Source organism: Artibeus jamaicensis, unplaced genomic scaffold (assembly GCF_021234435.1).
Source record: "Artibeus jamaicensis isolate MK-2021 breed Jamaican fruit bat unplaced genomic scaffold, CSHL_Jam_final contig_482, whole genome shotgun sequence".
Lineage (NCBI taxonomy): Eukaryota > Metazoa > Chordata > Mammalia > Chiroptera > Phyllostomidae > Artibeus > Artibeus jamaicensis.
The window spans coordinates 5,912,073-5,939,011 of NW_026521857.1; the positions used below are offsets into that span (position 1 = coordinate 5,912,073).

Sequence of the window (26,939 nt, forward strand, 5' to 3'; positions counted from 1 at the left end):
CTGATAGTAGGCAAATGGATAAATAAATTGTAGTATATCTATGCAAAAGAATATTGTATTTAGTGATTTTTTACAAAGAGGAACTACCAAACCTCAACAGTGTGCTCAGTTGGTCGGGCATCGCCCCTCAAGCAGAAGGTCCCCAGTGGCTCAGTCCCCGTCAGGGCACATGTTTAGGTTGCTGGTTCTGTCCCGGGTTGGGGCGCATATGAGAGACAACCGATCAATGTTTCTCTCTCAAGTCGAGGTTTCTCACCCTCTCTTTCTCCCTCCCTTGCCCTCTCTCTGAAAGTAAATAAAGAAAACCTTTAAAACTATCCTTTAAAACCTATAAAAACTATCAAGCCTTGAAAAGACATGAAACATCTGTAAAAATATGTGACTAAGTGAAAGAAGCCAATATAAGAAAGCTACCTACTGCATGAGTCCAACTATAGGACATTCTGGAAAAAGCAAAACTACGGTGACAGCGAAATGATCAGGGGTTTGGGTTTGGATGGGAGGGATGAAGAGATGGAGCACAGAAGATTTTTAAGGCAGTAAAACTATTCCGTATGGTACTGAAATGCTGAACACATATCACTATACATTTGTAAAAACCCACAGAAAGAATAAACCCTACTGTAAACTATGGACTTCAGTTAATAGTTCACCAATTATAACAAATGCACCACAATAAAATGCAAGATGTGAGTAACAAAGGACGACACTGTGTTGGGGGGGCAGGGAATGTGGGAACTCTCCGTACTTTCCGGTCAATTTTTCTGTGAACCTAAAACTGCTCTAAAAAATCAAAGCCTGTTAATTAAAAAAACAAAACAAAACCGCAGTGTCAGCTGTTTAGGGTTCCCCTCCAATGTCTTTCCAGATATTGGCTAGAGCCAACTGGACTTAATCAGGAAAAAAAAAGCCATGAAAATGACTCCCAGCCAGAGTTTAAAAGACTAGGGGTGACTGGTTTATGGGTGAGACCTGTGCGGACAGTGTTTCATACGGAGGTGACCGCATGGGCAAGGTTTAGAGGCAGAACGCTCGGGAAGGGAGGCCAGCAGAGTGTGTGCTGGAATGCCAGGCAAAGGTCACGGGTGGTGAAGACTGCAGGCTCTGAACGGTGGTTAGGAGTTTAACGTGCAATCTAAACAGTGAGACTCCAGGCAACTGGAAAGGGACATGATGGAGTCGAATGACGTATAGGGAAAAGCCTTGGCTAGGTCCAGGCCACGCTAGACGCATGACAGAGGGACCCCACTACGGGTGAGGTTATGAGCCTTCGGCTCTGAGGGGAGGTAAAGAGAAGATCCTAGGAATCTAAGGAAGTATAATATTTCCAGGAAAAGACACAGTGAACCGTGTGAAGGAATCCATGACGCAAGAATAATAATTTCTCGGAAGTCCTGACTGAGGAGGAAACCCCAGAGTGTAACTCTCTATCAGGTAGACTTCCTACACGTCTGCTTCTCCAAGCTTCTCATCTGACCACAGTTAGGAGCAGAGCAAGAGCTCTGCTGTGGATGCCAGCAGAGAAGAACAAGACGGGGCAGAACGCCAGCACCTGCAGGGGGGGGCAGAGACTTTTCACTGTTGCATGGACGCACTGGGAAACTCAGTAACCAAAAAACACTTGAAGGATCTGTACTGATGCACAAGGAAAGACATTCTCGCAATATATTGCAAAGTGAAAAAAGAAGGTTCAGAGAAGCATACCAATTACAATTCTGTCTTCTAAAGCTACATGTATTTATTTACATATGTATGCACAGAATATATTCTGGAAGAAAGCACACGCAAATGCTGAGAGCATTCGCACTTGCAGCGGCAACAACGTGGCTTCGACATTCCTACCCCGTGGTTTCCTGACTCTCCTTCAAGCCCAGGCAGAGGTCACAGGTAGAAGACATTTTTTTTAATGAAAGAGTTAACCCTCTTTCCATCTCATAACTCAAGTGTCTAATAATGTTTTCCTTGTAGAATAGTCAGCACCTTACCCAAGAGCCAGAGCTCACTTCAGATCAGGGTGGTGTCACTTCTCATTACATAAATTACTCCAACAGCCACATCCTGATATGTAAGGGAAAAGAGAAATGGAGTTCCAAAGAACTAAAATTACAAAAAAATTAAATAAACACCGGTAGAAGCAGCAAGAATAGCAGCGAAGGAAAAGGCCCGAGAAGAGAGGGGACAGACCCCACTTATTCCTAGTGCTTGTTTCTCTGACTCTGGAGGAGGTTTCTTGATTAGTCTATTTTAAAAATCGTTATTGTAAAAAAAATCCTGGCTAAAAATAACATTAAAATGTACAAGATATGCAGAAACACCCATGATGCAAATTATTTATGAAGGTAATGCAGCAAATTAGCCTGAATCACAGTCACTGTACAACCAAAGGGACGCATGGTCCAATCGCCAATGTCAGATCTTAATGCTTGTTCGTATCCATCAAAACTATTGCTTTCCGCAGAGAGGAGGGAGTGGCGATGAGGGTCCTTGGGGTGGGGAGGGGGAGAAAAACAGGCACCTCAGCAGCAGTGTTTTAAAGATAGATTATATCTCTCATCTCTTCTATACTAACAGTGTCATCTTGAAATCTGTAATGGAAAGTACCTTTAATCAAAGCCATCTGTTTGGAATTTTTTTCCCTTTCTACGGGCATAAATTCATGACAGCTATTTACTGTAGTTCATTATTTAGGCACATTGCTATTATCTTTCTTGTGACTTTCATTTCTATTACATTAAAGTAGGAACATGAGAAAGTCAGAAAGCAAAGTTGTAACATTTGCCTTTAAATTTTATTACCTGCTAACAACTGTGCCCCAAAGTTTAGTAAGCGAAGAAGCTGAACCGTTGTTTAAAAGAAGTCCGAGGGATCATCTGGAGATTCCATGTATTCATGTGTTTCTCGTTCCTTATAAAAGAAGGATATGCTCGTGGTAAAGACATTCAATTTCTGCTTCAATCTAGTGGCCACTGAATATATTAACTGTTTACCTACCAAACAGGGAATTGCAGGAATAACCATAGAATAACAGTGGCAACAACAATATAAATCATAATAATAATTTGTCACCTGCTAGCTTTTATAGTAACATCACAGTGAACTAATAAATTCTGAACTAGAGCCTAAAGTAATAATTTAATTTAAAACTCCTAAATTCACTTATAATGTAATACCCACTACGTTATAAAGAGGGAATTACCATCAATTTCTTTTCAGAGTAACTTCTGTTTCCAAGGGAGTTGCTGTGGATTAATAAATGGTCACCGAACCAGTCAGCCAGGGTCTGTCAGCCCTGGGCCGGGAGTTGCTAGTACACACACTGAGTACACACACTGAGTACACAGCTACAAATCGAAGCAGTGTACCTTAACTGGAGGAACCGGACCTCAGTCCCACTCTGAGGGGACTGCTGTTAACAAGGTGCTGAGCGGACGCTGGCACTTACAAAATGTACACGTCCAGTACTGGAAATCCTGAGATTTAGAGCAACGAGAAATTCTCAGTGCTGCTTGAGAGTATTCACTGACTCACTCCTCAGCAGGAAGCGGGGAAACCGTACTTTAGAAATCGCTCCTAGAAGACAGAGACACAGATGACTGTCTCGTTGTCTTACTTTTGACCAGAAGAATGTAAACTTACTTAGACTGACACTTTTGCTGAACAGCAGCAGGGAAAAAAAGGGTGAATTTGTGACAGGAAACTGCCTGAGAGGTTGATCCACCCATGTGCACCTAAAAGTATGGGAAGGTTTTAAAGGTTTCTGAAATCTTCCCAAACTGTGCAGCAGACAGTGTTGCTCTTTGGCCACCTAAACTTCTAAAAAGGGAAAATTGCAAGATTCACTTGCAGATAGCATGGGCACTCATTAAAATGCCTGATGAATGAATAAAGGAAGCAAGCAAGCAAGCAATGGTTTATTTAGAGTTGTCTATGTGTGACATTTTACTAGAACCTGCTAAAGCAACGGAAAGTATACAAAGGATCCTGTCCTTAAGAAGCTCCTATTCTATCAAGAGAAGCAAAAATAAGTAAGTAATTTTAATATGGTATGGTACAGGAATGATGCAAGGCAATGGATGAGGAACAGATATAAAAAGAAGTGTGAAGAACTAGGGAGGGGAGCAGAAAAACTTCTAAGATAAGATCTGATCAAACTAATCCAGGAGAAGGTGCTAATATCTTTTCTGTGGCTTTTGTTCTGGGATCATTTGCATTTTAATAGAAAACAAGGGAAAGATTTTTACTCAATATTTGAGGACCAAACTGCTATCAGTACATTTCAGGTATTAGATGAGAGACTGGCAGACAAGATACTTCCATTAACACTACTAGGCACAAAGTATACCTAGTTCTATCATATCAAAGGTTCCAAGAAGGTGGGTACATACCTTCCTCAAACACTGTATTTAGTAAGAACATAAAAGAAATTTCGTGAAGAATTTTATTTATTTTATTATTTTTTTCATGAAGAATTTTAGAACGGGCATTTGCACATATGTGTTCACTGCAGCATTACTCACAATAGCAAAGAAGTGGAAGCAACCCAAGTGTTCACTGATGAATGAATGGATAAACGAAATGTGGTATGTCCATACAATGGAATATTATTCAGCCTTTAAAAGGAAGGAACTTCTGACTCATGCTACAACATCGATAACCTTGAGTGCTTTATGCTACATAAAATAAATCAATCACAAAAACTCAAACACTGTACGGTTCCACTTATCTGTGGTCCCTAGAGTAGGTCAAATTCATAGACGGAAAGTAGAAGGGTGCTTACCGGGGCTTAGGAGAAGTGGGGGTGGGGAGTTAGTGTTGGATGGTACAGAGCGTCAGTCTGGAAGATAAACAAGCATTCTGAAGGTGGATGGTGACAATGGTTTCACAACAATGCAAATGTGTTTAATTCCTCTGAACTGTACCTGAGTACGGTGTTGCACATTGAACTTAAAAATGATGACAAATATCACTTTATATGTATTTTATCACAATGTTAAAAATCCGAAAAAAAGAGGGAAGTTGGTAAAGTATACCATATCTTTGAAGTTTATGAGGGGGAGACCCCCCCAAACTGGAATTATCTTCTGGAGGGTGGGCCCCTTCCAGTACAGTTTCCCCCCACTAGGTGAGTGCTCTAGGAACCCATCTGTAGCCATGTACCAGTTGGCATTGTTGTGAGAGGCTGCATTCAGCTTCAGTAAATTTGTTTTGAAGACTCTTTGCATGCGTTTGCCCATTTCATGATGGGTGCTTTACGAGCGCACCTGCCCACACCTCTTCAGAGTGTTCAGCAGTTTTTTAACAAAACACCAGTACGACCCCCCTGCCCCACCCTCCCTATTCACCCAATCTTACCCCAACCACTTGTTTTCTATTTCCCCAGATGAAAAAATTCCTCAAAGGGAAATGTTTTGCCAATGATAAGGAGGTGAAACAAAAAAATGCAGAAGCACTAAAGGGCATCAAAATAAAAACTATTCAAAACTGTTTTGAGCAGTAGAAACACATTCTCAATAGGTGTACTGCATCAAATGAAGAGTATTTTCAAGGTGACTGAAGTTTAAACATGTAAGAATAAATACACAACTTTTTATAAATAAATTCTGTTTGGGGGGATTCCCCCCTAACATATGCCAACTTAGCTTAAGTGAACAGTTATTTATATGGAATGTTATTGGATAGAAGGCAGGATGGATAGTATTCACTGACCAGGTGGGCAGCTGCTTGCTTCCAAATATATTCGAAAAAATGACACCCGAAAGATCTCCCTGCCAAGGATCAGCTGAAATCACACCATTAAAAAAACCCCAATCCTTGGGTCCCCAAGCCCTTGTAAAATGCAATTATCCTGGCCCAGGTCTCTATCAGTTTAATCAGCTTAAGGTGTCTTTATCCAACTGTGTTTCTTCACAGGTCAACCAAGGCACACGAAGTGATGTGAGGCACTGGAAGAGAGGAAAGAGCACATCCAAAAGGGAAAAGAGGGAGACAAGACCCCTAAGAGACAGGCAGAACTGCTGAAATCAAACCGGGCCGACTTGGAGATTTTCCTGGGCCACAGACAACCTCCGACCCCAGGTTTCACAGCAGCTTCCTGAGCCTTCTCATTCCGACCCTCTCCCTCCTACGTGAAAGAAGCCCAGCAGCAGGAACAAATCCGCACTGGAAAACTTGAAAAGAGTTTCATCAGAAGACAAGCACAGCTTCTGCTAAGCAACGTTTAACCACAGCTATATATTTAATCATGGAATCAAATTTGAGTTTTGAGTTTCATAAACTGAAAAATGGCTTGTAAATTGAAAATTGAGATGTAATAAGTAGATGCGTATGCCTTGGGGCACTGCATTTCTGGTTTACTACCTTGAGTAGGTTTAGTTTGAAGAGTCCCTTTCTAAGAATGATGGGATAGATAAGACAGACTGAGTCACAGGCGTGCTCCTGTTGAGATGAGTGAAAACTATGGCCCCAGCTATGGCCTAGGTCCTTACCAGAGACTAAGGCTGGAAAGCCAGTTGTATGCAAGGTTGCCACGCTCTCTGTAGCTGGGCTGCTTTCAGTAGAACATGCCAGGCAGCCCCAGGTGTGTGTGTGTGTGTGTGAGAGAGAGAGAGAGAGAGAGAGAGAGAGAGAGAGAGAGAGAGTTCACATAAAAGAAAAGTGGGAGAGCAAGAATATTCTGATTTGGGATAGCCTATTTTTCTGTAGAAGATGCTCAGAATACTTCATAGGTATTATTTCACCAGTCACCACATCATGTTAGATTAAAATTACTGCCTCTATATATTAATCAAGGAGGCAGAGTTCACTATATTATTGAAATTTTTTATAGAGCAAATGACAGCAGGTGGTTTTGATCACAGCATTGACTTTAATTGGGACCCATGTCCCTTGTGGATTAGTCTGGTTCCACTGCTTAAGTACCATAGGAAGCACAGGTGGGTAAGAAAATCAGCTGACAACACCTAGTGAAATGATACACAGGTGGCAGAGTATACACACCTGCATCTTCACCCCACTTCTAAAAATAAGATTCTATTTTCTTCCTCTATACTCTGTATATTCTAGTATAGATTGGATAAGTATTTATGACTATTTCACATGAAACTACATGTAAGGGCATGGGCTTCTACCAAAAACAAAACAGAACATGGCAGTTAGACACTCCTCCAGTCACCTATACTGCCAGCTCCTCCTTCTCCTGGCACTTGTTCCAGACTCCAAGCAGGAAGCCAGACCGAACTGAGCACAGCAAACCCTATCTTCCTCTCAGTACCGACTACAGTGAGTCAGTGTTGATGTACTGATCTGCTATTAAAGCAAATAAGCAGGACCAGGAATTCCCAAACATGCCATGTTTTCATTTCCATTTCACATGATAATGACGCTCACCCAATTTGGGCACTTCAAATTATGAGGTCCCCTATCACACATTTCTTTATCAGTCTTCCACATAATTGTTAACCAAGACTCTGATAAGAATGTCTAAAACGCTTGCTGTTGCTCAGCAGCAAACGAATGCCTTCAGCCTCTGACTCACCGCTGGGGTTTTTCTCAAAACCTCTCCAGTCTTTGAAAATGCACCTCACTCCGGTAGGTAATGGAGCCTGGTGACTACACCTGGAGTGCACAGGAGCTAAGCCACCAGCACCAGGCATGCGGAGCAGCACCCCTGACTGCATTCGGTGCTGACATAACCTATCAGCGAGCAGAAAGCGACGCGTGAACGCAGCTGGGCCAAGTGTCCGTCTCACAGGAAGCCGATTTATACAAGGCAGTTAAAACTCTTGAGGTGGAGAAAACGTGAGGACCCTGCGCTGTAACAGTGGCCTACCTGCCCTGAAAGGAGTCCGTTCTGAGGTTTTTATTTTCCTTCTTTCATTCTCTCTCCTTGATTTCTACCTCTTCACAATTATGTGAGTAAGGAAGGTGTCCCTCCAGGCAAAAAAAAAGCGGAAACCAGAGGCCATCCCAGCAGCCTGCACTACCCTGTCTACACTCTTCTGTGTGTGTGTGTTTTACTGAAAAAGCAGAAAGAAAACGCAGCAAATTATTATCTGCTTAATGCTCTTGTAGGTCCCCTCCCCATTTTTTATCTACAAGACACAGCATTTTAACATGTGAGTTAAAAGCCCAGGCCTGAAAAGTACCCTGCTACTCCCACTCGATGTTGTCAGTTTCAGTGACAACAAACTGGCTCCCCGATTGAACCGGTGAAAACCACAAGTTCTCACTCTCGGTGACTTGAATTTAGTGAAATGAAAGTCATTTCTATTTTAGTATTTTTAAAGAGTTATACTTAATAGCCCAGTTAAAAGGTCAGTTCTTGAAATTAATGGGTAAGCACTAGTTCCGCCCTGAGGGTAGAGGATTTTTTCAGGGAGCCCAAGGGCCCCGGAGCACACTGTGTAATCTGCGGCCCTGGGGGAGGAAGAGTCTTCGGCTGGGGCTCTACTATAACACTGCCTACTGGAAAATAGACTTTCAGAGGCCATTTTGCAATCAGCCCACCAGTAGGTATCTATTTAGACCCCCAGGACACTGGAGTCTCGCAGGATCCTGGGATGACCACTGCTGGCAAGGTCCAGCTCCCTCAGTGTGCTCCGAGTCCTCGCCACGCCCTCAGCTAATTCTATATGGACAGTCCTCACGCCCTGAGCCTGTCCGGCAGACAGGCCTTCAGGGCTTCTGCCCTCTTTCCTGGTGACGCTATTTAGAAAGCACACGTGGACCTGGAACCACCTCTCGGCTGCAATACTTTCCTGGGATGCCTCTTGGGGACCACCCTGAATTGTCTGGGCTAACACGTGTTTTTAGGCTTTAGCCATCTAACCAAGTGTCTGTGTATCTCATTGATCATGTCAATATCTTGCTTAAGATCTGTCAATGACTGTTCTCCTGTCTCCCAGGTAAACTCCAAACTCCTCCGCAGAGCCTGCTGAAAAGACACTGCATTATTTGGCCCTTTCCTGACACTTCTCACCTTCTCTCCTCGGGCCACTGTGGGCTACGTGTGGTTTCCCAACATGCTGTGTTCTCTCTTACCTCTGAGCCTGGCACGTGTTGTCTACCACGTGACTAAAGCTGGTGTTTCCTCCAGCCCTTGAACCTGGGACTTGCTTATGAAGTGACTTGCTTTGGCCAAAGGGAAATTAGCATACACCTTGGGAGCAGAGGGTGAAAAGTACTTGTGTGCTAGTTTGTCCTCTCCTGCTGCCCTTGGGAAGCCTGAGATCACCACACGAAGGAGCTCAGGCTAGCCCGCTGGGGGATGAGACACCACATGGAGCAGGGACAAGCTGCCCCAGCTGAAGCTCCGCTCTCCCTCCGGTCAACCAGCCTCACCGCAGCTCGACATGTGAGTGAGGCCATAGTCCAGTCAGTCCCAGCACGCTAGAAGAGCCCAGCTAACCCACAGAATCGTAAGAAATAATATGTTGCTTATTTATATTTTTTGTTTAAAGCCACTAATGTCAGGGTTGCTTGTACACAGTATATGTCAACTGATATGCTCACGGTCCTTCCTAGTTAAAAGCTCCCAGCCTCAGGACGAAGGCTCCCCTCACCCCAGAAAATGCCACACTGTTAGCATCCAGGGCTTCTCGTGAGTTCCAATGAAAGAGCACTGGCCACAGCGGGACACAGCTGCCTATTTCTTCATCTTTCTGTCCCGTGACTGAAAGCTGCCTTGCCTAGAGCACACACTCAGTGAATATTTGCCAAAAGAAGATACAGGAATGCAATGTGTATACATCTATCTCCCAGTTGTTTTATCCTTAATTTCAAGGAATTAGACTAGATCATTTTTACCGATCACCACTTAGATATGTTAACTACATCAAAATACATTTTTTAATGTTTTTCTTTTTTTAGAGTTTCACTCATATGAGTAGCCTTTGGGAATCTCCCTATTCTTTTTATAGATAAGACCATATCATACCTTCCAAACTCACTATGCCTTTCAGTTTGACTAGTATGAAAAAATTCACCTAAAATTCCAAGGCCCTCAGCATATGCACATGGATATTTCTGACAGTGTTGTCATCTTCACCAGTGTCATTCTCTACTATGTATATCAGAGAAGCGGAAGGCTTTAACAATTCACAACTGACTTCACTGTCAACGCAGTGACTTGACAGTTAATGACAATTCGTATTACACAGGACATATCTCTACAAAGTGGTTAGCAAGTGCAATTAACAGTTAATGATAATTCATTTTACAGAAGAAATGTCTCTGTTACAAAGAGATTAGCAAGTTGCAATTGGTCACCTGTTGATTTCGGCAACACATCATGATAAATTTTGTTCTGCGAAATGTCTCTCATGCAAACACCATTAAAGCTGCCACAGTCACTAGAGAGAAATCACTGGGCTAAAACTTAACCCACATCTCATTTAATCCTCTCAACAGTCCTTCAGGTTGGGTAATGATCCGCCCTACTTCACAGAGGAGGTAGGTAAGACTCAGGGAAGCTGGGCCAGTTCCTCAAGGACACACACAGTTAATGGGTGGCAGGGCTGAGATTTGAACCCAGATATGATTCCAAAAGCCTCCTATTTGGACTAGTACAGCATGGGGCAAAAGTAGGTTTACAGTTGTGAGTATGGAAACGGAGTCTATTCTTGTATTATTATTGATTAATTATTGTCTTATTTTCCATACGAACAATTGCTAACCTACTTTTGCCTCACCCTGCCTATTTAAATCTGAGGCTGTTGTGTGAAAGTGGTAACTGTCTTCCTATGGAAGACGAAGAAGTGAAGGCACAGAGTCAGCACGCAGCTTGCCAGCGGCCTCGGAGGGGCAGGAACAGGATGAGAACCCGGGCGCCCATTCTTGGCCTGCAGCTCCCGATCCTGGGCCAAGCCCAAGGTTTCTCCATCATCTCCCAAGTTATTAATATTTAGACCACACTTACTTTTGTGACTGATGATAACAAATCCAAGAGAGAGAAAGAACAGGTTCTTTCTACTCTAGATGTGCTTCCAATCACTGTATATCTACATAGGTTGTGGAGAGAAAAATATGAGGCGTGAAGTCTGTGAGACCTACTTGGGTCGTCATCTGCTTTATCAAATTTCTTTTTAAAAAGGAAATGATCGAATCTAGAGAAGAATTTTCATCTTCCAACTCCATGAAATTCACATGAGTTGTATTTATTATTCACAGCAACATGAGAGAACCATCTTCGCTGCACCATGAGGGATGATGAATATTTACCACCACACATTGAAACTGAGTTACATAATGACCTTTAAAAAACAGCTCTACTTCTCTACAATATCAAAGTGCACCCAATAGGTGTTTATTGTTCTAGGAACACACAGTGTCTTCCAAAGTTTAATCCATTTCAACAGCTTAAAATGATGACCCACTGGGCACCCCACACACTTGTCAAACAAAACTGATTTTTAAACTTCTATTTGTTAAGAAGCTTTTTAGAAATGTAGATTGCTCTGAAAGTACCAAAAAACCACCTTGTGCAAACACCATTTCTCTTAACCCCAGTCCCAGATCTTCAATACCTATCCTTCTTCCAGGCATGAAAGAGGGAACTGATAGTCATGAAGTACCTAAAGGGTGTGAGAAATGTTCAGTTACACCCCAACCGGATTCCCCAGAGCGAAGGCACAGCTACCTGTGACTGACTGCCTCAGCTAAGTATGGGCAGTCACATGCCGTGGAGCAAACAGTACTAGGTCTCTGAGAGCACAGAAGTCCTTCCGGTAATGGAACTTAAGGTGCTAATAACATTTTATGCCATTTGTAGGTTTCAAATGCTCTGGGGACATTCCGGTCACCAGACCCTCTTACTCCCCATCTCCCAACAAGGTTTGCAGGTCAACCCTCCCCTAGTTCTTTCTCTATGAAAAGTGTCCTGACAACACCATGCCGACACAGACACAGACATTCTGAGAAGAAAGCATCACCTGCAGTGGCTAGCTCGGGGGTTCCACAGAAGAGTGGCTATGGAATGAGGAGCCCAAGACATCCAGGGTCAAGTGACTGCCTAATTTTAGACTTAATCCAGGCAGGGCCAGCTAGGTTAGGGACTTGAAGGTTTAATTCTTAGGACTTCTATGTTCTTTTGGATCCAAATCAGAGAACAGGGGAAGGTCATTTAGTGCCAGTTCAATTTGACATAAACAGAGGAGGAGAGTAATTACGAAGAAGAGGACAAGGGGAACAGTGTTCCTTTTCAATGCTGGGCACACGGATAAATTACTGGAGCCCAGTAAGAAAGCTCTAGTTACACCAGACTGATTTTCAGCCAGACCTGTCAATAGGAAAAGAAGCCAAGATCGACTGTAGTGATGTTTCCCTTCATCCTCCCCTTCTTGACCTCTGATCCCTAACATTGACCCATATCCCCAACTCTGAAGGCCAGTTCTGATACACAGCTAGAACGTCCACTTGATTCTAGTGGTCAGCAAGAAAAACTGATACCATCCTTTGCTCTGAGATCGCCTAACATCCTGGCCCGGCAGACCCCTCCATTCTGCCTGGAGTACCCATTAATTGGTGCGTCACTCTCCATAGGATGCTATCTGTACCAGAAAGACCATGTGGTCCACCATCCTTAGTTAAGTGACACTCCCGTGACACTGACTGACATCCTTTTTCTGGAGGCCTGCCCAGATGAAGGAAATGGAAAATCCTCTTCGAGCGAGGTGACTGCCAACTCTCTTCTGACCCTCTGGAGGCCCCCCTCTTGCACTGCCACTTCCTTGTTTGTCTTTAGGGATGTGTCAGCCAGCAAGTTGCCAGGACAACTGGCATCATTGCTGGGACACAGAAATAGATCACCAGCAGAGCTGGGAACCTGGATTGCAAACTCCAGTGACAGCAAGATACCGACTGACAGCTCATCTGCTTTGCTGAAGGGGAGTGATGGACTAATGTTACCCAGTGGACAGCTCTCACCTTGCCAGACTATCCTTTAATCTACACTTGTGCTTGATGTGCCGGTGACAAAGGAGGGGCAAGAAACTCACTTAAGATAAAGGTTGAATGACTCTATTCTGAATTGTGGAGCTGACGGCTGTGGAAGAACCAATTGACATTTGTGTATTTAATTTATCAGTCTCCTGAGTGTGGGGAAAGGAAGGCTGTTCATAGCAGAAGCAGGACAGCCAGACACAGGTAGAGCAACTGAGGATGCAAAAGGGCAGGGGGAGAAATCTTCCCGTACAGGCAATAGCTGTCCCCTTTCTGAACAATAGCACCCTCATCTCATGCCCCCTTTTCTTGGAGAACAAAAGGCAAAGGAGCCTGGAAAACTAGGGCTTTGCCACAGTAGAAAAAGGGAAGAATCCCTGCTCAGTTCTTTTTGTTCTGCAGGGTAAGTTTTATAATGCTTATAATGGGTAGCAACTCGTAGGAGCCCCAGGCATTAAGACTGACTTGTTCAAGTCTTGGATTTTAGCTGTGGAGAAATTACAATTTTTTCAGTTCTGTGAAAGCTACAATGGTTTGAGCAGAAAAAAAAAAAAAGCAAAATGAAATGAAGAGCATCCTAATGGAAATTTTAGAAAATGCTTTTAGCAAGCATGTTTTCATTTCTAGATGCACAAAGCACAAGTGTCCCGATGTCTGCGAAGATGGCTTCTGTGCAGAATGAAAGATATAACCCAGGCCAGCCTCTGTGCAGGGATCTTGCCAGCATCCCTGGGCAAGTCCGACCTGTCCTGCTGCCACACACTTGGAGTTGGAAGGGAAATGTCACAAGACATTGTGCGGAAAAGGTATTGGGAAAGGAGTGGGATTTAGAGGTGGAAGAAGAGGATAAGACTCCAAAGAGCATGATATACAGAACATGGCACAGTTTTGAAAAAGATTCTAAAGGAGATTGACGTCTGTATCCCATTAGAATTTTCATTTTGGGGACTCTACTTAAGAAAATTGTTTCAAAATGAAAGCAGAAATAGGATAGATGACATTGAACAACTAACTTCCTCCAACATGGGTTACAAACACCTAATTTTACTATCTCTCCTAAAAAGCACTTTATACTTGTTATTCTATTCAGCAAAGCTATCATTCAGAATGGAAGGGCAGCCCTGGCTGGTGTAGCTCAGTGGATTGAGCGCGGGCCTGAGAACCATGCGATCGTGGTTCAATTCCCAGTCAGGGCACATGCCTGGGTTGCAGGCCAGTTCCCAGTGGGGGACACATGAGAGGCAACCACACACTGATGTTTCTCTCCCTCTCTTTCTCCTTCCCTTCTCCTCTCTCTGAAAATAAATAAATAAAATATTTAAAAAAATAGAATGGAAGGGCAGATAAAGTGCTTCCCAGATAAGGTTAAGTTAAAGGAGTTCATCATCACCATGCCCTTATTCTATGAAATGTTAAAGGGACTTATCTAAGAAAAAGATTAAAATTATGAACAGTGAAATGACAACAAACTCACAATTATCAATGACTGAACCTAAACAAAAACAAACTAAGCAAACAACTAGAACAGGAACAGACTCACAGAAATGGAGATCACATGGAGGACTATCAGTGGCGAAGGGGTGGGGGAGAATGCGGGAAAAAGGTACAGGGAATAAGAAGTATAATTGGTAGGTAGAAAATAACAGGGGGAGGTTAGGAATAGTATGGGAAATGGAGAAGCCAAGGAACTTATATGTATGACCCACGGACATGAACTAGAAGCGGGGGAATGCTGGTGGGTGGGAGGGAGGTGTAGGGTGGAGGGGGGTAAAGAGAAGAAAAAATGAGACAACCATAACAGCATAATCAATAAAATATACTTAAACATTAAAAAAAGAAAAATTTTTAAAAAGAAAATTACTTTTTCTGAATCATGTAACATACTCAGGTATCTACAAAAGGTTAACATAATCCTCAAGATATACACAAGATGGATTCATTCTCTCAACCCAAGAGTCCACCCAGCATGACTTGTTACAGAGCTGCCATTGAAAACTATGTGGCCAAATGGTTTTCTAGTATTAAGATTTAATTATTTTATAAAAGTAAAAAATTGAAGGAATTTAATTGGAGAAATTTAAAAGAATGAAATTATCTTTCTATTTGTCTTTTTACCTTAATCCCAAGGAACAATTTATTTTCTAGTAAGAACCAACTTATTTTGTTTTGGCTTTATGACAAAACAATGTTATTTAGTTCCTATTTGGGCTTCACTACTTTGTAAGAAAGCAAAAGAGAGATAACAACCTTTTAAAGAACAATGAAAATAATTCAAATCCTATGGTATGCCATACTTTGTGAGAAATGGAATACATCAATAATTTTTAAGAAAGAGGATGGAGTGGACCAGCCTCTGAGGTGTCAAAAAGGTGGCAATTACTTGATCTCTATCTGGGAGAATTTTCAGTGGCTGAGTCCCTTTCTTCCCAGCAGCAGCCCCACCCGGCCACCTTGCCCTGCCTTCTTGCATGCATACTGGCTCTTAAACAGTGAGCACTTCAAAGGTGCACCTCTCGAGACTACATTTTTTAGTTTTGTGTATGTTTTCTGTTCATAGTTCATGTTGAAAACACCACAGTTTTTTTAAAAAATTTATTAATTAATTTATTTTAATTGTTGTTCAAGTACAGTTTTCTGTCTTTTACTCCCATCCCAGCTCACCCCCCATGCTCCCCACCTCCCTCCCATTTCCATCCCCCTTAGTTTTTGTCCATGTGTCCTTTACACTTGTTCTTGTAAATCCTTTCCCTTTTTCCCCGAAAATTCCCTCCCTTCTCCCCTTTGGTCACTGTCAGCCTGTTCTCTATTTCAGTGTCTTTGGTTATATTTTGCTTGTTTGTTTGTCTTGTTGTTTAGGTTCCAGTTAAAGGTGAGATCATATGGTATTTGTCTTTCACTGCCTGGCTTATTTCACTGAGCATAATGCTTTCCAGTTCCATCCACGCTGTTGCAAAGGGTAGGAGCTCCTTCTTTCTGCTGCATAGAATTCCATTGTGTAAATGTACCATAGTTTTTGGATCCATTCATTTACTGATGGGCACCTAGGTTGCTTCTAGCACTTGACTATTGTAAATTGTGCTTCTATGAACATTGGGGTGCATAGGTTCTTTTGGATTGATGTTTCAGGGTTCTTAGGATATAATCCTAGCAGTGGAATTGCTGGGTCAAAAGGCAGGTCCATTTTTACTTTTATGAGAAAATTCCATACTGTTTTCCACAGTGGTTGCACCAGTCTGCAATCCCACCAACAGTGAACTAGGGTCCCCTTTTCTCCACAACCTCTCCAATACTTGTTGTTTGTTGCTTTGTTTATGATGGCCACTGTACTTAATAGGGTTGAGAGGCATCAGTTCTTAAGTGGCCCAAGTTCTTGCTTCAGCTTTTGAAAATGAATACATAACATCACCCGAAAGGAGAATGGTTCCCAGGAGCAACAAATCCCCATTCTGTATCTTTCTTAGTGGTTGTTTCTGATGGAAAGAAGTCTGACCCTGAGCTCTCACCTGCCTAGATGTAGAAACAATTAAATAAAAGCCTAGTTTTCTCTTCTTTCCCTCCTTTGCTGCCTCAAAGTACACACATCCATCACGTTGAAATACCACCTCTGCGTCCAGGCCGAATGCAGCTGCCACCCCGAGGACGCGTGTCCACCATCCCGTACAGGGCGCCTGACTCACGACCTCCCATGGTGGTCTGTGAGAGTGGCATCTCAGAGGACGGCCAGTACAGATCACCCATCACTGTGTCCTCAGCCCGCTTCCTTAACACACACTCTCCTTTAATAAACAGTATTTTTTAAATGAATTCTACACTGAAGTAGAACACAAAACCTACCTCAGCACTATTCAGTTAGAAAGCAGTCTGAGCAGGCTGTTGCTGCGTTCTTCCCCCACAGAGCACCAGCAGTGCAGAGAATGCCTGGGCATCCTCCCTTCCTCGACTCTCGGGCATTCAGTGTGTTTCCTCTGCCCGCCCTAGATGCTGCGAGGAGGAGGCTGAGCATTTAGGGATGAGGACCCTGAGGGGAAAGGGTGTGTCTGGGATGTGCTAGACTTTGCCAACGGACTCAGGAAGTCATTCTGACACTAATTCTCAAAAGCAGCAGCCCATGCAAAGGCCCCACCAAAGGGGCAACGGCCAGGAATTAATGAGACTGTCAATGAGAAGCAATTGGAAAACGTCTAGGGAATAGAAAACAATGGGTAAAAGAGAAAATCCTAGAGAACTTCAGGCTACACTAGTGTGCAATGTGCTCAGTCAGAGCCTTTACGATATGCAGGCCGATTTCAAGCCCGTTATAAGGAGGGGCGGCGAGAAAAATGAGACTACTTTTCCTCACTTATCTAACAGTAAGGTGTCCCCTTCCCTCCTAACCCCCTTCTCTATCTCAGTTTTTTTTAGATGATAATGCTTGAGAATTCGGTATTACAGGTGGCAAATCTAAAAGGTACAAATTGACAGACATGACAGAAATTCCCAAACCACTCATATTAGAGGGTGTATGTGTAATTCCCTTACTCTGGAGACTAGAAATCAGCTTCCATTTTTCTAAGCTTATGAAGACAGCATAATACTGTGCAAACAGGCACAGAGGTGTTTATTTTAGTCTTCCCATTGCCTCCCAGGAGTATGTGCCTCTGGTGCTCAGAACGGTTCTTCTGAAAAGGGGGCCGATAAGTCAACAAAATTCAAGAAGCCGTTATCGCTGTGATCTGCACGAGCCATGTGGAATGACGCCTCCCTGACTTCTGTGACCCTCCCCTTCTCCACCACACCGGCTCGAGATGAACTTAAGTGGTGTGGGCAGACCACTTCATTCCCAGCTGCATGTCACCCAAAAGGAAACAAAATGAACATGATGCTACGCAGCAAAGGCCAAGTTTCAAGGCAGGTTCAGCACACTCGAGCCTGTTTCCCAGTTGGGGAATAACTGTAACCTACGTGGCTATAAAGTGATGTGATTAGAAGAGGCAAAACCAGCAAAACCACCGCCTTCCCCAGAACACCGGGCAGGCTGCTCACGGCAAAGCTATAAAGCAAACCACTCAAATGGAAAAGCAGAGGAAACACACGAAGTACAGAATAAAAAAAAACATACATAAGAAAATCCCCAAACTCTATTGATAGTTCTATAAAGCCTTTTTTAAAGCAAATAGTTTCCTTTCCCACATTTATTTAAACGTATCAACATTCAGCATCTACTTCTAAGAATTAAAGAAAAGAGCCTAGTCCCTCTAGGCCAGCCCCCAACCAATGCTCATCAGAACTTCACGTTTTGGTTTTTTTTACTGACAGCTGGGCCCACACACAGAAGCCCAGGCACATACTCAGGTATTTACTCAGTGCTCAGTCAGCATGTTAGGTCTTGTAGATGCACCGGAAAAGAAATAATAAGCCTTGCTTTCACGAAACTTACAGTCTAGTTAAGGAGATGGATGATTAAAAAATAAAATAAAGTAAGCTAGATGACAGAGAGGGTTGGGGTGGGTGCTATTTCACCCAGGTCAGGGAAGGCCACTCTGAAAGCGTAACTTGAGAAGTCCTGTTTAAGGAGGCAGAGGGCTTAGGAAAGAAGGACAGACCCCACCACCTCCTTGCTTATATACGAGGCAATATTTGAGTATGAAGGTAGATACTTTTTAAAAAGTTAATTTCAAAAGTGGCTCACACTTCATTTTCAAAAAGACCATTGGGTGTGGATCCTAAATATAAATGACTAAAATGGTATTTGTAGCCCCCGAATCAACACCTTTGTACTGTCACATGGTGCCTGGGGAAGGAATATCATGACAGCGACAGAAAAAAATAACGCTTTTTTTTAAACCTTAATACTGTGCTCAGCATTTAAAAAACAGCTGTAAATTAAAGTTGTGTCAAATCATAGACTTTTAGAAGCCAAACAAGGGCACCTGAAGGTCTACTCTGCCTCATCCGAGATGGATACTTTATGCTACGTGAGCCACCTGGAGTCAGAAGGATCACCAGAACTCAGTTCTAACTCAACTCTCTCCTGTGACTCAACATAAAATAGGCCCGAGGGGCCTTGGGAGGCTCCGCTTAACCTGTTAAGTGTGAAAACTCAGTCTCCTTTCGAGTACAAGATACCACATCTTCAAGCCAGACTGAGACACTCTGAGGAGCAAAGTCCACCTGTTAGAAAGATGGTGGCAGGTCTGAGAAGTCGTTCACAGGGGCAAGGAGAGGAGTGCCATAGAGGTAACGAGTTTGGGTGCAGTGTGCAAAGGCTGCTGGGGGCCAACACCACGAATTCAATGGCTGCCATGATTACTAGTCACATGCCCACCACCCCACCCCATCTATGTGCAAAAACACATTCTCTGAAAATCTCCTGCCTTCCTACTGTAGTGGCAAAGGACTTGGGCCACCCAAGTAAAGGGGAAGTATAAACTCAGACTTGTACGAATGCATCGAGACTTTTAAAAGTTACTAATTTTAAAATTTACTGAGAAGACTGGGACATCCCCTGCCCTCGCCACTGTCCAAGTAAATGCAATTTGGAAGATAAAGTTCTTAGTTCGAAAGCAGTAGGTTAGAATTTAGAATTTTCTTCCTCTCTCTCAAACTACCCCGTTTATAGAAGGATTTTTAAATGACTTTAAGTTGGCCATGTGGTATCTTAAAGTTTACATTCAGAACTTCTTTGAAAACCTCACTTAATATTTAGGGCTCGATATGGTATCACATGAGCAGTTCAAACCAATGGCTAAAAAAATAAAAACCCACAAGGTTCAAAACAAAAGCTGTCTTGATGGCAGTACAGTGGCTGTGGTACCCACTTACATGTAACACGAAATCCAAACCACTCTTCCATAGACACGTGTGTCCTAGGATGAAAATGGTTTAAAGAACATCGTCAGAGGGACAGCCTTACAGCTACCTGATTGAGAAAATAATTTCTGGTAAAACACACTACTACTAGAGCACTGAAATCCAAATAGAGCCCGAAATTATTCCGTAACAGTGGTAGAAACTTTCAGAATAAGAGATCCTTTTTATTAAGTATTAACGAGCCTTACACAACGCTCTGCCCTTTATGGAGAGCCCAAACCAAGATGTCAGCGGATCACTAAGCAAGTAGCAGCAAGCAATCCAGAGACTCACAAAATAACACTGCATGGGGACCAGTGACTTGCCCAAGGCTGCAAACTTGACAAGAGGACCAGCAATAGAATCCAGGGTGATGGATTCGGGTGCTGTGGACTTTCCACCAGAACCAATGTACTCATACATACAAACAGCAACACAGTAAAGCACCAGCACCTCTCACAGTCCCTTCACTTGGATGTACTAGGAGATTTTGAATTTAATAAAGGTAGTTAATATGAGTACTTAACGCATCTATATGGATATATATGCATGCATTAATAAAAGTATTTAGAAAACCATGAAATTAAAAAAATTTGGTGGAAATTTTTCTTTTCAATGTTGATGCTTTTTCTCCCTGATATATACCCTCAAATTACTGCAGCTTGCTTTTCAAAATCTCTTATGAAACTGGAAAAAAATAGGTAATAAATACCTGGAAAAGGTTCCTGACTGAGTTATTAAGAAGCTAAAAACTTAATATATAGTTATTTATATATACACACATACATATATATACGTGTGTACATATACAAATATATACACTTATGTATATATAATACATACACACAAATATATAATATTTATTAAGTGCGTGTATATATACTTAAGTATATCTATACACTAAGTGTGTATATGTTCGCGTGTATGTGTATGTATACCCTAGTCAAAGTTGGCTCTTCAGTTCTAAAATTTGAAGGGAACAGGTTCCTAGGCCATTATGGGTTTCCTGTAGCAATATTCTTTCCTGGCCAAACTCTCCTAAACCTGTTTTGGCGACACAGTCTGGCAATGAGGTAAAATCTCCAGAAGGCAGAGCTGGTCAAACCCCTAGGTGCCATCCGTGGCAGATACGCCCTTCGACGCCAATCATGTGCTGTCTCCTCACCGGCTTGGTCCTAAAAGGCTTCGTGAAAGGCGACCCGCCGCTGACCCACAGGAACTGCCTGACCAATCTCAAAATCCCAACCCAGCAGCCTCATACAAACCCGTAAGTCAGCCAATTTTGAATATGAGAAGCACCCAAAACAACTGACTATACTTGTATATCTCAGGTTTTTGAAAGCCAGAAAAATCCATTCCAATAAAAAACTTTCCATTAGTAAAAATAACTGCTGGTGGTAACCCTGGTTGCTAAGTCTTAGCCTGGAGACTGTGACCTCCCCTACCCATCAACCCGAAAGAATTGCGAGGATGCTGTAAACTTGATACTATTTGTACTAGGAAGAAGGGCATTCCTGTAATGAAAGAATCCCTGTAGTCCATTCTTTTATTCCAGAAGGAGAAAATGAGAAATGCCCCATGGAAGCTGAGAGAAAGGCAAGTTCGCAGCAAATAAACAGAACCTCTCCCCTAAAAAAGAAATGAACTGAACGATCACCTAGCGCTAACACGAACGCCCCCTCGCCACCCCGGCTCGGTGGCGTGCAGTGATTCACAACTCCATGCAAGGCAAGCCGCCACAGATGCTCTTGCTAACTTACAACATTCACTGTGCGCTGTTCACCGGGTGCCCCAGCCTTCCTTCACCATGGGCACTTCCCACAAGAAGCTGCAGTGCTCCTGGGCTCGGCGGCGTGTTCTTTCCTCCTTTCACAGAGAAGTGAGAAAAACCTAGCATGGAACAGAAGAGAAAGAAAAAGGTAAATGCATCATCAAATATCTCGTTATCTTAACACAAAGGAAGTTCACAATCAATTAAACCAATTGATCATTCACCAAAGACTATTTTCCAGGACCATTTTGCAAAAAAGAAATTCAATGGCTTTGCTCTTGCCCCAGGAGACACAGCAGCATGGCATACCAGCCTTTTCCCATTCCTCCCTGTCCCCCGGTGAAGGGGAAGCCAATTCTGGGAGACTTCATATGCACCCCAGCTGAGATGCAAATTTGTGACACAGCCTCAAAGTAAGCCACTTGGTTTTACTCTCTTCAAAAAGGAGGGAGCTGGGACCTCTTCCCATGGTCACACCTCACTGGGTTGTTGGGAGGATCAATAAGATCACTCTGGCAAAGCACTCAGTCCCTGACAAGAAAGGCACTATGTAAATGCAAAGTATGATTATTAGTGATAATAAGCCTGCCACTGAGCTCTGAGGCAGAATATAAAAGCCAGCCTTGGCTAGCCACCAACAATCCACTGACCCTGGGACATCCGATGTCTGTCTATGCATTTGCAAGGGCCACCGTGCTAAGATTCCTCCCTCTGGGGAGGGCTTGAGAGAAGCAGGGGCCAGGAAACAAGGCGTCTGAAATCTCAGGAAGAAAGACATTGAGGGCCTGGTGCAGGAAGGAAAGAGGAAGGAGAGGAAGGTGGTGAGAGAGGCCTGTGCAGGCACATCATGGCTCGGCGCAGGCCACACGGCACCCTCCAATGGCGTGTTCGGTGCCCTGGAGGTTCACGGGACTGAGAAACGTTCCACCTGGCTGCCTGCCGTTGCCGCCCACCGAGGATAACACTTACACACACGAGTGGCGCGCCAAGGACCTGCCGAAGAAGGACTGGATGATTTTTGTTGGTTGCTTTTAAAGAAAAGACCAATTCATATTCCAATCATTAATATTTTCCACGCCTGAATTTTTAATTTTTCCCCTCCTTGAAGACAGAGCCAGAAACAGCTTCTCCTGGGCCAATACGACTTGGACTGACTGGGAATTCCTGAGGAGCACAGCTGAGGCAGAGGAACAAACGCGAGCGGCTGTGGGGGAGACAGGACGCAGAGCTTCGGTGCTGCCCTGGGTCCCGTTTGCCTCCCAAGTAAATCACCCCCGAGGGCCCCTGGAAGTCATTAGCACATGCTGAACCGGGGTGGGAATCACAGCATTAACACTGCGGGTGCAGCAGTTTTTAGAGAAAAAGTGGTCCCTTATCTCAAAAAGGTAACAACGAATCATGTCAAACCTTAGATTTGGAATTGGTAAAGCACTGACAAACCTACTTCAGACTAAAGAATTAAAAATAAGAGGACAGAAGAGAAAAAGGAGGTGTCTGCTACTGATAGGATTAACCACGGTTTTTATAGTGAATAGAGTTTACAAAGTGCTTTTTTATTAATTAATTCAATCACTTGCCAAATTTTCCCTTGGTGCTCAGTATATCCACATGGTTCTGTGTTTACAGTGGCAAACAAAACAGGAAAGAGCCATGCCTTTCTCACCACCTCAAGAGGGACAGACATTAAAGAATCGTAGTATACTCTCTCTAGTATATGTATAAAATGGGAGCACTGGATGGGTATTACAGAGAAAAAATAAGCACCATGATTTGCGATCATAACGGGGAACCCATTTAGCAGGAAGGGCTCAGAAGGCTTTTCTCACTAAAGTAACACTTAAGCAGAGGAGTAAAGATGAGTAGAAGTCAGCCAGGCACTGAGTTTCCAGCGGGAGGAAGCAGCCTCCACCTCATCCTGTGTGACCCAGAGACGCACGACGAACTCTATTTCACCTCCATTTTCCTCCGGGACATTTCAACGGGTCTCCGTGGTCAAAATCAAGGAACGCGCAACAGACTTAGGTTATTAACTGGAGTTACTGCAGTGATCACTACGCAATCTATAGATGTTATCAAATCACTGTTGTATACCAGAAACTAATATGTTATATGGCAATTATATTTCAATTTGAGAGAAAAGAAATAAGCAACAGAACTGTTCTTATTCTCTTGAAATAAAAGCTGATTCTTCTTTCTGACTGCCAGGGCCACCTGAGCAATGACATCTTCGTGATCGCTGCTAGAGCAAACCCACTGGGCGCAGGTATTGAACCTGATGAATGGCAAAGTCCAGCTCTGGCTTCCTAATGCATCTGAAGTCACCTAATCATCAGAAGAAAAAGCAGCTCTCTGTTAACACCTGCAGGCTACAGCTGGAGTTAAGAAAACCCTCCCAAAAGAGCTAAAAACAGACCACATTACATGTAAATGTCAGAAAAAAAATTTTTTTAGTACTTTGCATTAGGTTTCAAATCTGCTGGCTTCCTCTGGACTATCAGATCTTTTTTTATTTCTCTCACAGACTGAAATGACATTTATGCCCACCTACCTAATTCTATAATATTGTATGTGAACTGTAATTGAAGTAAGAATTATTTTTAAAAAGTATGTCTTGATAACTTTCTGTCTTGGTACTTAATTCACATGGGTAGTGCAATGAAAAGAAATAAAAGGCAATAGAAATGTTGTGTTCCTCTGAAGTGTTTTTTTGTTTCCTATATCCCACATCTGGTACAATTTAATTCCTCTACTAAGGAAAATCAGTAATTTGCTCTCCTCATCCTATGAAACACAGCCTTCCTCAGACAAGCTCATCATTCATGTTCTCCCCGTGAATGGAGTAAGTCTGAAAATCTGAAATGAATAAGCCAAAATTTCATCTGAGTCTCTTTCCATTTAAGACACCCAGGATAAAATGTCGTTTCTCCTACAAGTTTCTCATAAAACCAAAAATATTAATAATAGTCCAGGTCCAGTCTTAAAATACAAACCCTCATTTTGACTTAATAGTTCTGACAAACCAGAAAACTGAGAAAGAAAAGAGAGAGCAAGAAAAGAGACTTCTTGAAGCCAAGTTGTCCAATATCCCACCCCCAGGCCTGGGAAATACAACCAGAGGCTGACAGTTTCATCCTCTGTCCAGAGGAGAAAATGACACAGTGCCAATTTCTCCTTCCCCTGACTGCCCACAGCACTTACAGCCTCCATCGCGCATTTTAACCCGAGGTCCTTTTCAATTCAGCACTCTGTTATATTGTCTTTTTATATTCCCTGGATTTATTTAAGTCTTAAAGGCTTGGAAAAGCTTTTAAGCTCCTTGATGAAAGAAACCTTGCCATGCCCTTCTGCAGCCTCCGAAGAGTGTCTATCAGAAAAGCCTGAATTTAAATTAAATGATGCATGTCCAAAACCTGTTCTATGACTTAACCTGTACTCCAAAAGAATTACTGCTCTCTAGCTGTAATTTCAGCCCTCCTCATTGTCCTCAGTCCCCCAGGGATTTGGAGCTCCTATAATGCCTACCATCCAAATGAAAGCTCTCCTTGAACTGGAGAACATTTCAGTTACCACTTAGCTTTCGCTCTTCTGTACTTCCAGTCCATTATATTTTCAGTCATGAGTGGCTTCTGAACAGTCACCATCCTCCTTCAAGATTTACAACGCCTTTCAAGATTTTCCAGGTCACCGGGAACCTATATCCTTAATCCTCAGGGCTTTTCAAAAGCCACTATTAAGGAAACCCTCGTGGTGTGCGGAGGGAAGGTGGGATCCAATGCCTCTCAAACCAGAACCGCCATCAGAAACACCTGGAGGGCTTGTGCTTCTACCCATTTCCCAGGTGATGCTGCCGCTGCTGGTCCAGGGACACCAGTTTAGCACCACTGCTCCGAGACCAAGTCCTTCTGACAGCCAGGCAGAGGCTGGGGACCTTTTGAGTATATCACATAATACGGCTACATCGGAAGGACTGATACCTGTCTATCCCAAAGATGTGACGGATCACCAAAACAAAACAAGAAAGCTCACACACTTTATAATCCGGGAAGACTTTCGGTGGCTCTCAGTCTTGGGTCTTCATCTGTTCTCCACTTACTGGCTTCAGTTCCTACTGGGATCAATGTGGACTTCTGTCGCTCCTTCAACCTCTTTCCTTTACTAGAAACTTCTTGCAAATGTATCAGTCACTGCCATTCCTGAGAGGCCTTTCCCATTCCCTGGTACATTCCCAAATGGCTGCCCCTTCCTCCTGTTCACCAGCAAACATGTTAATGTGTGGTATGAATTCAATGCTGGTATTTTACCAGGTGCATTGTAAACTCTTGGAGTTTAACTTCTGCCACTTTTTTGCAAAATAAATTTTCCTTCTCTTTCTTTCAGAATGGCTTCCTGCCTTCTAAATGCAGTGGCTCTTTCCTAACTGACTTCTTTTATAATATTTGATATAGTAGTTCCTTTAATTCTCTTTTCCTTTTATTTCAGATACTGGCATTCTGCTTAGACAGCATCTTTCAGAAACGATCTCTTCTCCACTCTCTTATTCAGGCTGGGATGACCTCATGCCTTGGCTCTGAAGAAGGGCATTTGGACCTCAGTCTGGAGAATCGGAATACGCAACCCTCGTGCCATGATGACTGGTTTTAGGGATAGCACGTAACCAGAGCCACGCCAACCAAAGCCTCCCTTAGCCTGGCCGGAACTAAGAGAAATAAGGTCCCCTTTCCTAGGGCGACCACAAAGCATGGCCTTCAAAGAGCTGTTTGTGAGGGAAGCCCACATGAGAATGGAGCTCTTCAGAAGGGAGCAACGCTGAAAGGCAGAAAGTCCTGACAACAGTGGGGTCCCTGAGATCCAGCCAGGCCAAACGTCAGACTTACCCCCGGACTGTTTACTTACGGTGTAACAAATCAAATTCCAAAGTGGCCCCCAAACTGCCCTGTCTGCCAGTGCACACACCTTCTCCTCGTCATTCAGTCAAACACTAGTCTGGGTGCTGCTGCTGCAAAGGAGCTTTGCAGGTAAAATTAAGCCCCTGTATCAATTAACCTTAAAGTAGAAAGACTATCTGTGGTGGGCCTGACCTAACCAGGTGAGCCCTTGGGGCAGGCAGGCCAGTGTGGGAATCAGATTCAAAGCATGAGAGCACATGGGGGGGAACACTGTGTGGCAAGAAACTGGACACGCAGCTGCTGCCTAGCCCACAGCCAGCCACAGAACAGGGGCCCCAGTCCCACAGCAGGGCGGAAGTGACTTCTGCCTATTCATATGTGTGTGAGCTCAAAAGACAAGCACGAGCCCCAGATGACACTTTGACCTCAGCCTTACGAGACCCTGAGTGGAGAATGCAGCTAAGCCGTGGCTGGACTTCTGACCTGCGGGCACTGGGAGACACCATGGGTATGGTTTG

General features: G+C 43.4%; 1 protein-coding gene across 10 annotated transcripts in view; it reads right to left on the reverse strand.

Moving 5' to 3' along the window:
* ATXN1 (ataxin 1) overlaps positions 1-26,939 on the reverse strand; it is a 386,007-nt gene that overhangs the window by 129,840 nt on the left and 229,228 nt on the right. For all 10 annotated transcript variants that reach the window (XM_053668262.1, XM_053668256.1, XM_053668255.1 and 7 more), the window contains one exon: positions 21,525-21,654. The gene's annotated coding sequence lies outside the window, so the exon portion shown is untranslated. The remainder of the gene's footprint in view (positions 1-21,524; positions 21,655-26,939) is intronic.